This window comes from Phoca vitulina, unplaced genomic scaffold (genome assembly GCF_004348235.1).
Source record: "Phoca vitulina isolate PV1807 unplaced genomic scaffold, GSC_HSeal_1.0 scaffold65, whole genome shotgun sequence".
NCBI lineage: Eukaryota > Metazoa > Chordata > Mammalia > Carnivora > Phocidae > Phoca > Phoca vitulina.
Genome location: NW_022589768.1, coordinates 1,056,705 through 1,067,211, shown reverse-complemented (window position 1 = coordinate 1,067,211; position 10,507 = coordinate 1,056,705).

Genomic DNA, 10,507 nt, shown 5'->3' with positions numbered 1-10,507 from the left:
GACCCTGGGCGCGAGGACGCTCCACACACACCTGCCAGGCTGCAGACCCCTGGGTGCGAGGACGCTTCACACGCTCCTGCCAGGCTCCAGACCCCGGCGCGAGGACGCTCCACAAGCACCTGCCAGGCTCCAGACCCCTGGGTGTGAGCACACTCCACGTGCACCTGCCAGGCTCCAGACCCCGGGCGCGAGGACGCTCCACACGCTCCTGCCAAGCTCCAGACCCCGGGCGCGAGGACGCTCCACACGCACCTGCCAGGCTCCAGACCCCTGGGTGCGAGGACACTCCACACGCACCTGCTAGGCTCCAGACTCCGGGCGGGAGGACGCTCCACACGCACCTGCCAGGCTCCAGACCCCGGGCGGGAGGACGCTCAACGTGCACCTGCCGCAACGTTAGGCTCACATCTGGTCCCAGAAAGAGACTCCCAGCTTTCAAGTGGCCTCCTGCCGAGTGAGAAGCAAGGCAGGTCTTCTGAGGCGACCAGAGCTCCTCTCCCGAGGGTCCAGCTCAGTGCTCTCCAAGCAGAGTGTGGAGTGTGCATGGGTGTTGTTTGGGGATGCGCCGACTTCCAGAGCAGGCTGGGGTGGGGGCCAGGTGTTTGGGTCTCTTGCAGATTCACAGGTGGACCCAGTCTCCCATGTGGGCGCTGTGCTGTGCTGCCCTGGCCCCTCTCTAGCCCGGGGCGGCCGACCCCTCCCCGCCAGCACCGGCGGCCCACAGCGTCAGGGAAGCTCCTCTCAGAATTGCCTTCAGCTGAAGAAAGCCTCCCACCGCCCCCCGCCGAAGCCTCAGCTCTCTCCAGGAGCCAGCCCCAGGACACTGTTCAGGCAGAGGCAGGAAGACCCACACCCTTGCTTCGAGGGGGACAACAGCTCCAGAGGTCCCCAGGGGGATGGTCCGCCTCCTCTGCTCGGGGACCGTTCCACCCTCCAGGCTGCTGACCCACGTGCTCTCCCCGGGGGCCCCGGCGAACGAATCTCTGTCCCGTTGTCTGCCTCCCGCAGAACCTAACCCGAGCCACCTTCTCGACACCCGAATCTTAGCCTCGCAAATGCAGAGAGACCCAAACAACCGTGCGACACGTTTTGTAGATTTTGTCGTGCTGTGTTTATGTGAAGGCTGATTACCGTCACTGTATGTATCATTTCTAAAGATCTTGTTTTATGCTATTTTTCATTGCAACTGGAGAATGTCCCGGCTAATTTACAGGAGTTTATCTACAGGCATTTGTAAGTTCATTGACCATCCCAAACCCACATTAATAACATTTTTTTTCTATAGTAGGCAGCATTTCCCTGACACGGCACTGTGTTCTTCTTCACCTTTAAGACAAACCTCAAGAAATACCCCATCCTTCCCACAAATATTCCCTGAAGGCCTCTGGGCTGAAGACGCAGCTGTCAGGGGGATTGCAACGCAGCATAAAAAATAAATACTTGGGGGCACCTGGGGGGCTCAGGTGGTTGGGCGTCTGCCTTCGGCTCAGGTCATGGTCCCGGGGTCTTGGGATCGAGCCCCACGTCGGGCTCCCTGCTCAGCGGGAAGCCTGCTTCTCCCTCCCCTCCCCGCTTGTGCTCTCTCTCGCTATCCCTGTTGCTATCTCTGTCTCTCAAATAAATAAATAAAATTAAAAAAAAAATAGTTATCAAACTAAGACAAGTGCCCGGACACCTTCTAATGTGAACGGCAGGGAAGGATTGTGGTGAGGAGGTTGGGAGGACCTCTCCGGCTCGGTGACATGATGACGAGGACGGAGAACATTCCTGCCAAGTGAGCAGCAGGTGCCAAGCCCTGAGCGGGGACAGGCGTGCTGTGCTTGGGCAGCAAGGTGGCCCGGGGCTCAGTGAGAGGTGAGCGTGGTGGGGGGACCACGGACCCTGTTCAGTGCACAGGCCACGGGAGCCAGTGAAGGTGACATACTCCAGTTTCATCTGATTCGGTGGACCCCTCGGGCTCCTCATGGAGAATGAACTCCAGGGTGAGGGGAGAGCCGAGATGCCCGAGCGAAGGGTGTGGAGTCATCGGCGGCGAGGTGGCGGCCACGCACACGCAGGCGGGCGGAATGTGCGTGTGACCTAGGGTCTGCAGGGGAGTGACAGGCGAACACGGGCCACGCGGGGAAGGGGGGAAGGGGAGCTCGCCGATGCCTCTTCCGCTCTCGGCCGGAGGGATGGCTGGGAGCACAAGTAGCTGAGGGCGGGAGCGCTGGGAGGGGACGGGGGAGAGCATGACCAAGCTGGCCACGGAGGTGTCTGTCACCCACGGAGGTGTCAGCCGGACACCTGGATGTCTGGGCCGGAGCTCAGAGAAGGGCCCAGCTGCGAGGATCTAAACGGGGCCCGTCGGCACCCGGATGGCGTCTGAAGCCTGCTGCAGGTGCTGATCCCAGGAAACCACAGACGCGGGAGGAGGGGCTCGGGAGGGGGGCAGAGAGGGCAGCAGGAAAGTGGAGGCCCGTGAGGAGGGGACAGGCCCGGAGAGGACAGTGTCTGAAGGAGGGCGGGCCGCACGCGTCGCATACTGCTGCAGGGCTGGTGACATGGACTCGGAGGAAGGGCCACCGGACTGAGCAGGGCAGGAGTCTCCGGCACCTCACGGGGCCGTTTTGGGGGAGTCACGTGGAGAGAGGCGGGGCTGTGGGAGCCGGGGGTTCCCCCACGGCCCAGAACGTTCCTCTAGGCAGAAACCTGGGGTGACCTTCTTGCCGACCTCACCGTCCTGGACGCCCCGAGTCTGATTGGCTTCCTTCACGTCCTGTGCAGTTCTCGACAGGCCGACCGCCGAAGAGCAAGTTTAGTGCCAGCTTCTCTGCCCCGACCCCGACCAGAGGCTCGTGTTTACGACTCATCGACGGCATGGAGTCCTAATGAGCAAAGTTGGTCCAAGCGTGATGCCAGACGTAGGAAAACCCTTTCTGCTCACGTGTGTTTCCTGCCAGGACCTTCACGGTCCCATGGTTTTTAACACCGAGCCCTTCAGCCCCCACGTAAACTTATTTTGGTGAAAGACGTAATAAAGCATGGGTCCGGCTTTCTGCAAATGATAAGCCCGCTTACTAAATAATCCGCCCCCTCCTTAGAGGTATAAAATGCCCCCTCGGTACACCAAGATCTTCCTACAATTGCACCTGTATCTTGACTCTTTTTTTGTTCAAGTACATTGTCTGTCTGTTGCTGAAACCACACGGGGAAAACTACTCTGAGCTCCAGATACTGACCTGAAGACTAATTGCTAACATGCACGCCATAGGAAGACTGTTCCAGAACACCGAGAACGTGGGGCCTGGGGGCAGAGCACATTGCTTACCTCTCTGCTCCGCTGCTTACTCCCTGCTCAACCCTGGGCGAGCACTCAACCCGTGAGCCTCAGTTTCCTCGAGGGTAAAATGGGGACAGCGGCTTCCTCTCATTTCTGCTCCTCTCCTGAACTCTGCGTTCCAGCAGGAAGGGGCGCTGGACCCTGAAATACGCCTCACTTGTTCGCGTCTCCACGTGCCGGCCCACCCTGCCCTCTCTGCTCTGACAGCCTGGTCACGTCCTCTTTCCGATACTTTTATCATCACTTACAAAGTAGACACCTGAGTAACTGCTTCTTGAGCCTTGCCCCGTTCCCGGCTACCCAGCCACCCCCTTGCATGCTCTCCCAGCAGCCTGCGCGCGCATCTCCCGGGGATGTATGTATTCCCGTGTCCGTCCCTGGTGACTGACCCTAATCTCCTGGGGGTGGAAGCTGGCCTTATTATTATTCTCTGATGAGCAGAATTAACACTTAGCAGGTGCTCAGTAGGGGTTGGTCGAATGAACAGGTGGACAAATGGATGTGGATGCAGGGCTAAGTGATGGTCCAGCCGGCTGCCCGTCCCCCTCTGCCCTTGGCAGGCTTCGCCTTAGTGGCCACATCCTTAGTTCTCTTCTGCCTCCTGATGACAGCATCCTGATGTCAGAACCCCCCTCTCTATGGGACTGTTGACACCAATGCTAGGCCCCTGAAAGCCTCTTTACAGCTTCTCAAACAACTGTCCCCTTCTTTCCCAGCAGATTCTTTGTTCCCTGCTTTCTCTGTGGGCCCTGAGCTCCCGCTGCAGGGTGCTGTAAGCTCAGGACTTCAGCATGAGACCACCAGGTGGGTCCCTCCCTGGCCTGCCAACCGGTGGGACTGTGGGGCTATCTGGTGGTTCTGACCATGGGCTTCCCACCTGTCCAGGGCTGACCAGCAGGACCGAGACTTGGAGTCTGCCTGCACTAGCCCCTTGAGTTGGAAGAAGGCAACTAACATTTGTTGAGTAATTATTATCAGCCTGGTGCTTTGTATACGGATTTGCATTTCATTCTCTCAAAACCTCCTAACATCAGGGTGATTGTTTCTATTCCCAGAAACCCCGAGGGGCTGAAAGTTGCTCCAACTGAAATGGAATGTGTGGGTTTAGTCACTGAGCCCGAAGACCCATCCTCCTTCCGCATCTTCCTTTGGCGTCTCTGGTCTCGCTTTCCCTGGCGCATGCTGTCACGGGGTCATCACTGACCTGGGGCGTGCTGCATCCGGTCCACAGAATTAGACTTCCAGTGGAAATCCATTGAGTGGCTCTGTCTGGGCACTAGCCCAGCGGGTCTCCTCCAGTTTCAAGTCCAGCCCAACACTGCTTGGGGTTTGGAGTCAGAATCCCTGGGCCCACCCAGATTTGAGTTTAGGTCCCGCCTGTGTTGCTTACGGACTAGATGAACCTCAGTTTCTCTTGCCAGCGTTATAATCCCTCCTCCTCCCTCCCAGGGCTGGCCAATTTCTAGAAAGTACAGGACTCACGCTCGAGAGCCCACTTTTTAGATGCAAACCCACCAACCCAGAGCCCACACTCCAAGCATCTTGTTTTATGAGGTGTTCACACTCTGAGCTACTCTCCACCTGCCCACAACCAGGGACCGTGTTCTCATGCCAATGTCCTGATTTAAGAGTCCTGGAGTGGGAGCTCAGGGCCCACAGAGAAATTACACAATCAATCCTAAACCCTCTGGCGCGCCCGACCTCTCCTGCTCCTTACCCGGCAGCCGCGATAAAGGCTCCTGCCCACGGTTCCCACTGTTGCTTCTGCCTTCTGCTGGAGCCCGGTGCGCCCATGTCCACCGCCGTGTTGCTCTTGGGTGCGGTCTTTCCTGTGATCATCCTCTCCTTATCTGTTGGCATTGCTATATCTGAATTTTTTTCTGTAAATACACTATTTTAAACCAGGCTTTAAATCCTGGATTCGAGATACGAGCTGCACAACCCTCGGTCTGTCTCTCGAGCCTCCGCTTTACCCTGTGGGGACGGGAGCCGTTTCTAGGTCTTCCGGTTGTTGTGGGGACTGAACAGTCGGTTCCTGGCATGAGCTGAGTGCCGAAGGAGAGCGATCACTACCGTGATCATCACAGCTGTAGCTCAGCGCTCACCAGTACCCACCGTGGGGCAGCACAAACGCCAGGGCTGGACAGGGCACCGACTGGGGCAATGACAAGCAATTGAGAGCCTTCTCCATGGACTTCCTTGGTCGTCCAAACACAAACTGGGGCAACCAAGGCTCTGAAGAATTGTAGGCTTGTTCAGGGGCGGCCACGAGTGGAACTTGGTTCACCTCAGGGCCTGAAGAGGCATGCTGGGTGGACACGGAGATGGCCGGAGAAAGGGGGTCCAAGGGGACGGCAGCGTGCCCTTGTCAAAGTGACAAGCAGCAGTGAGCCACGTTTGCTAGGAAGTGATGTCAATGCAAAGCGAAGGGTCAAAAGCCAGGAGTCGGGAGACGGTGATCGGTCAAAGCTGACCTACACCCTGTGTGTGTTGCAAGAACCAGACTCAAGCTGGCAGGTGGAGCAATGACTGGTATAGACAGAGGGTCTAGACAGAGGAGGGTGACTTCCAGGAATCCAGGTACTCCTCGATCCCGTGCAAAACACAGGTCCCAAGAACATTATGGAGGGGGTGGGGTGGGAGCAGAGCTGGGCGAGTATGGCAAATGCCACACTGTTACGCCAGCATTGAGTATGCACCTATCGTATGCCCGTCTTGACACTGAGAAGTCTGTATCTTCCAAATACTGCGGTGATAGAAGTGTGGGTGCGCTGGGGAACAGCCCCCTTGACCTCGTCGGTAGAAGAAGAGAGTCAGAGTGTGTGAGGTCAGTGGTTCTCAAACTTGAGCATGCGTTAGTACCGCCGGGAGGGCCGGGTAAATCACACATTACCGGGCCTGCATCCTTCCCCCACCTCCAAGATTTTCTGACTCAGTAGATCTGGGGTGGGCCTGAGAATTTGCCCATCTAACACGCACCTGTGCTAACCAGCCCTGTGTTAGGCATATTTAAAGCCTAACTGCTGCCCTTCCCTGCCGGGCTCCTCCCTGCTTGGATCTTCCCTGAGCAGGAGTCTGTCTCCCGCCCGCTGACCCTGGGCCGGGCCTGGTGACTTGTGTGCACACAGGGTCTGTGTGTCACTCTAGGCAGCAGCTGTAGGAGCCGCATGAACCGCCCCCATCTTTCTTTCCCTCCGTCAGCAGACGGGATGGGTGTGTCCCAGACACGGGGCTGCTCACACAGCCTGGGCCCTGTGACGAAGAAGATGTGAAATCCAGCTGGTGAACATGCAATGTGGGAAACGAAACTTCGTTGGCGTGAGCTTTGGGGATTGCTTGTTAGCGCAGCACATCATGGCCGAAACTGATACGGAGACTCTCTAGAGAACATGGTCCTGAGTGGAGTCTCACAGCAAAGCTTCCAGGCAGAGAAGGGGCAGAGGTTTGAGACAGCGTGCTGTGGGGTATCTAGTGCATAAAATGCTTTAGAACCGGATGTGGTGGGCGAGGTAGGCAGGAGCCAAACCAGCGGGGACCAGATGCAGAAGACCTGGAAGGCGGTGTGCCCAAAGCAGGGCCTGAGATGCTGTTCCCCATCCCTAAACTGTCCCTTCCAGACTCTCCAATCACACGGCACCATCACGGCTCTTCCCCAAATCAGAAAGTCATCCCCGATCAGCCTGTCTCACTCTCTCTCACCAGAAAGGCCAGTTGGCTGCACCACAAATAATAAAGTTCAGTAGCTTCCACCCGACGGCCTCCCCTGGCCCAGCCCGGCCATCTCTCCCCTACTGTTACAACCCCATCTGGGCCAGTCCCCCTGCTTCCACCCCTGCCTCCCCTCAGCCCATTCTTCACATTGCTGCCAGAGCCCTCTCTTAAAAATATAAATCGAATTGTAGATTATGTCATCTCCCTGCTTGCCACCTTCCAATGGCTTCACATTATATTGGAAATAAAATCTAACCTCTTTACAGTGCCTAAACACCCTACCTAACCCAGCCCCTGCCCGCTTCACTGATCTCCCTCCTACCACGTTCATTAGATTAGAGCCATGCTAGCTCTCTTCATTCCCACCTCAGGACCTTTACACTGTCAGCTCCTTCTGCCGGATACGCTCATCCTGAGATGTGCACACACCGCATTCTCCAGGGGGCCTTCACTGGCTGCCCTAACTCAGACAGTGTCTCCACTCCTCTCTGAGGTGAAAATTGTCCTTCATTACGCCTCTTGCTGTTTGAAATGATGTTTTGCTTACTTGATTGCTCTGTGTGCATTCATTAGAATGGAAGTTCCAAGACATCAGCTCTCAGACTTCATGCATTCATCACTCATCATTCAACGAGTCTTTACTAAGCATCTACTATGTTCAAGACGTTGTTGCTTCCGGGGACAATATTTCAGCCCCAAGCCATGGCCTTGCACATTCAAGTTGCTTAATAAATATCCGTTCAACAAGTAGATGAGTAGAGCAAAGGGTAGGAAAAGGTTGGATCAGAAAGACATAGGTCACATATACCTCACTAATGGTAAAACTGAGCTCTAATAATAAAGCTAATTGGTAATAAAATGATAACTTAGGCTGGCGGAGACATCCACATCAAACAGCATTGGTCCCAGAGAGAATGAGCTGGGAGAGCCTTCCTCGTTGGGACGTCTGCACTTACACAAGAATCATTACAATGTGGGACATGTCTGTGAACAGCCAGCATGAAAATACCATGTACATTTCTTCTCTTTGTGGGTGACTATGTGGCTACTTATCAGGCATAATTTCTTAGGTGCTTTCCTTGACAAATGAAGGGAAATTGTATTTGCAATTAACCACACGCACACTGCTGATTTCCAACAGTAATTTTATGTCTGGGATTTAATGAATCTTTCAGGAATCTTCAAAAACTGCTGTGAGTTGAAGTCAGATTTGAGACAGCAGAGAAAGGGCGTGGGGGTGGCTTGGGCTGCTGTGCCTGGCTCCAGCCAGAAACACCGATGTTCTGTTCCTGTTTTGGGACACTGGTGTATTTTTTCACATAACATGGTATCACTTCTGTCTAAAGTCAGGTGTGCCTCCTCCCGTCCTTTCCATTACAAGGACTAGTCCAGATATAATCCACATCCAGCTATGGCCAGATCCCAGTGAATCCAGCACACCATGGACAAAGCCTGAAATCCAGAGCACTAGGAGATGGTGTGCTTTTTTTAAAAGTACCTTCAATAGCATAAAGTAAGTTAAGCAAGTATTGACTTTCGCTGGTACTTGGAGGGAAGAATCTAAATTAATGACAGACTAAAATGCCTTACGATAGCACAATGCACATTGATTTGTCCTCATGGGGAGGATAAACATTTTCCCTACAAGATTACTTACATGCTGTTTTCTTAATTCACTTGTTCAGAGCACTCTGGCAAAATGCAATCCAGGTCCAGTCGATCTATATGCAAACCTTGGATTTAGGTCTGAATTAATATCTTATTGTAAAACCGAGAAGCGTTCTTAAACCCACCGTTGTGTGGCCACCCTAACCTTGTCCAAGCTCACATCAGAGACTTCTCTCTGTGTGCAGGTGTCAAGATATTAATTGCTTTTTGCAATGTGCTCTGACTTGGGTCCAGTCATTTTTCTTTAATGACTCAGGCAGGGAACTCAGTGGCATTTGTGAATAGCACAATGAGATAACAGAAGCCGGATGAATTCTCTCTCTTCGGCGTCCTCCACGATATGATTTCACAAGCAAGAGATGTCCTACGGCCTCTGTCCAAGTCAGCTATGATTCATTTACTTTACAGTGAGGGATGTCTTCATATCTCTGGGAGGAAAAATATTATGTTGATGTTGTGCTCACACAAGCACAGACGAATAGACAAATGGAGCAGGATAGAAGGTCCAGAAAGCCATGTATACATTCAACAGACTTGTGTCAAAGGGGGAAAGATGATCTTTCTAATAAATAGTGCTGACCAATGGATATCCCACATGGGAAAACACATATCATAACCCTCCCCACCTGAAACCAGATGTAAATATCAATTCCAGAAGACATACAGATCTAACCATGAAAAGTAAAACAATAAAGCTTCAAGAAGAAAACAGAGCATCTTCTTGACCTCGGAGTCTCTAAAAATTTCTTAAATAGACTCAAATTGCCAATCATAATGAAGAAAATGATGTATTTCTCTATCAAAATCAAGGACCTCTATTGATCAAAAAGACACCATTGAAAGAATAAAAACGCAGCTCACAGAATGGAAAATAGTATCTGTAATGCATATCTGGCAAATAACTCATTTTTCAGAATGTATACAGAAGTTCTACAAATCATGAAGAAAAAGACAACCGGCCTAATGGAAAACTGGCAAAAAACGTGAACAGGCACTTCACAAACTCGGACATCCAAAGGGCCAATGAACATACAGAAGGTAGCAAGCCTCATGCATCCTCAGGAAAACGTAAATTAAAGACATGACGAGGTGCCACGACACACCTGCATGATAGCTAAGACGAGAGAGAGTGCCTTGGGAGTGGATGGAGAGCACCAGGAGCTCACGAGCGTGCTGCCGAGGGGACGGTCAGCTTGTGGAAGCACGGAGACAACGTTTGGGCCACATCTGCTGCAGCAGAGCAAGAACGTGCCTCACGGTTTGGCAGTTTTACTCCCAGACGCGCCCACTGCAGAAATGCACGCGTGCTTTCACCAAAAATGCGGACAAGAGTGTTCAAAGCCCCACACTGGAAGCTAGGCAAACGCCCATCAATGGTCGAATGGATAAATAAATTGTGCCTTGTTCTCCATCAGTGAAGGCAACAAAATGGGAAGACTACAACCACACACAGCAACACGATGTTTTCCACAGCATCGTGCTGGGGGAAAGAAGACAGACACAAAAGGACAAAAAGTATATATTCATTTGCTTTTTTAGAATATACCTATAAGTGAAATCCTATGGCATTTGTCTTTATCTGACTTACTTCACTTAGCACACAAACAAAAATCAGGAACAGACCTGTGAATACAAAGAACACACTGGTGGTTGCCGGAGGGACGGGCAGGGGATGGGTGGGCTGGTGGGTGATGGGGAGCGCGAGGGCCAGGCTTCCAGAAACAGGATGAAGAAGTCACGGGATGGAAGGTACAGCACCCACAATAGTCAATGATGCTGTAATAGCGTTGTGGTGACAGAGGGTGG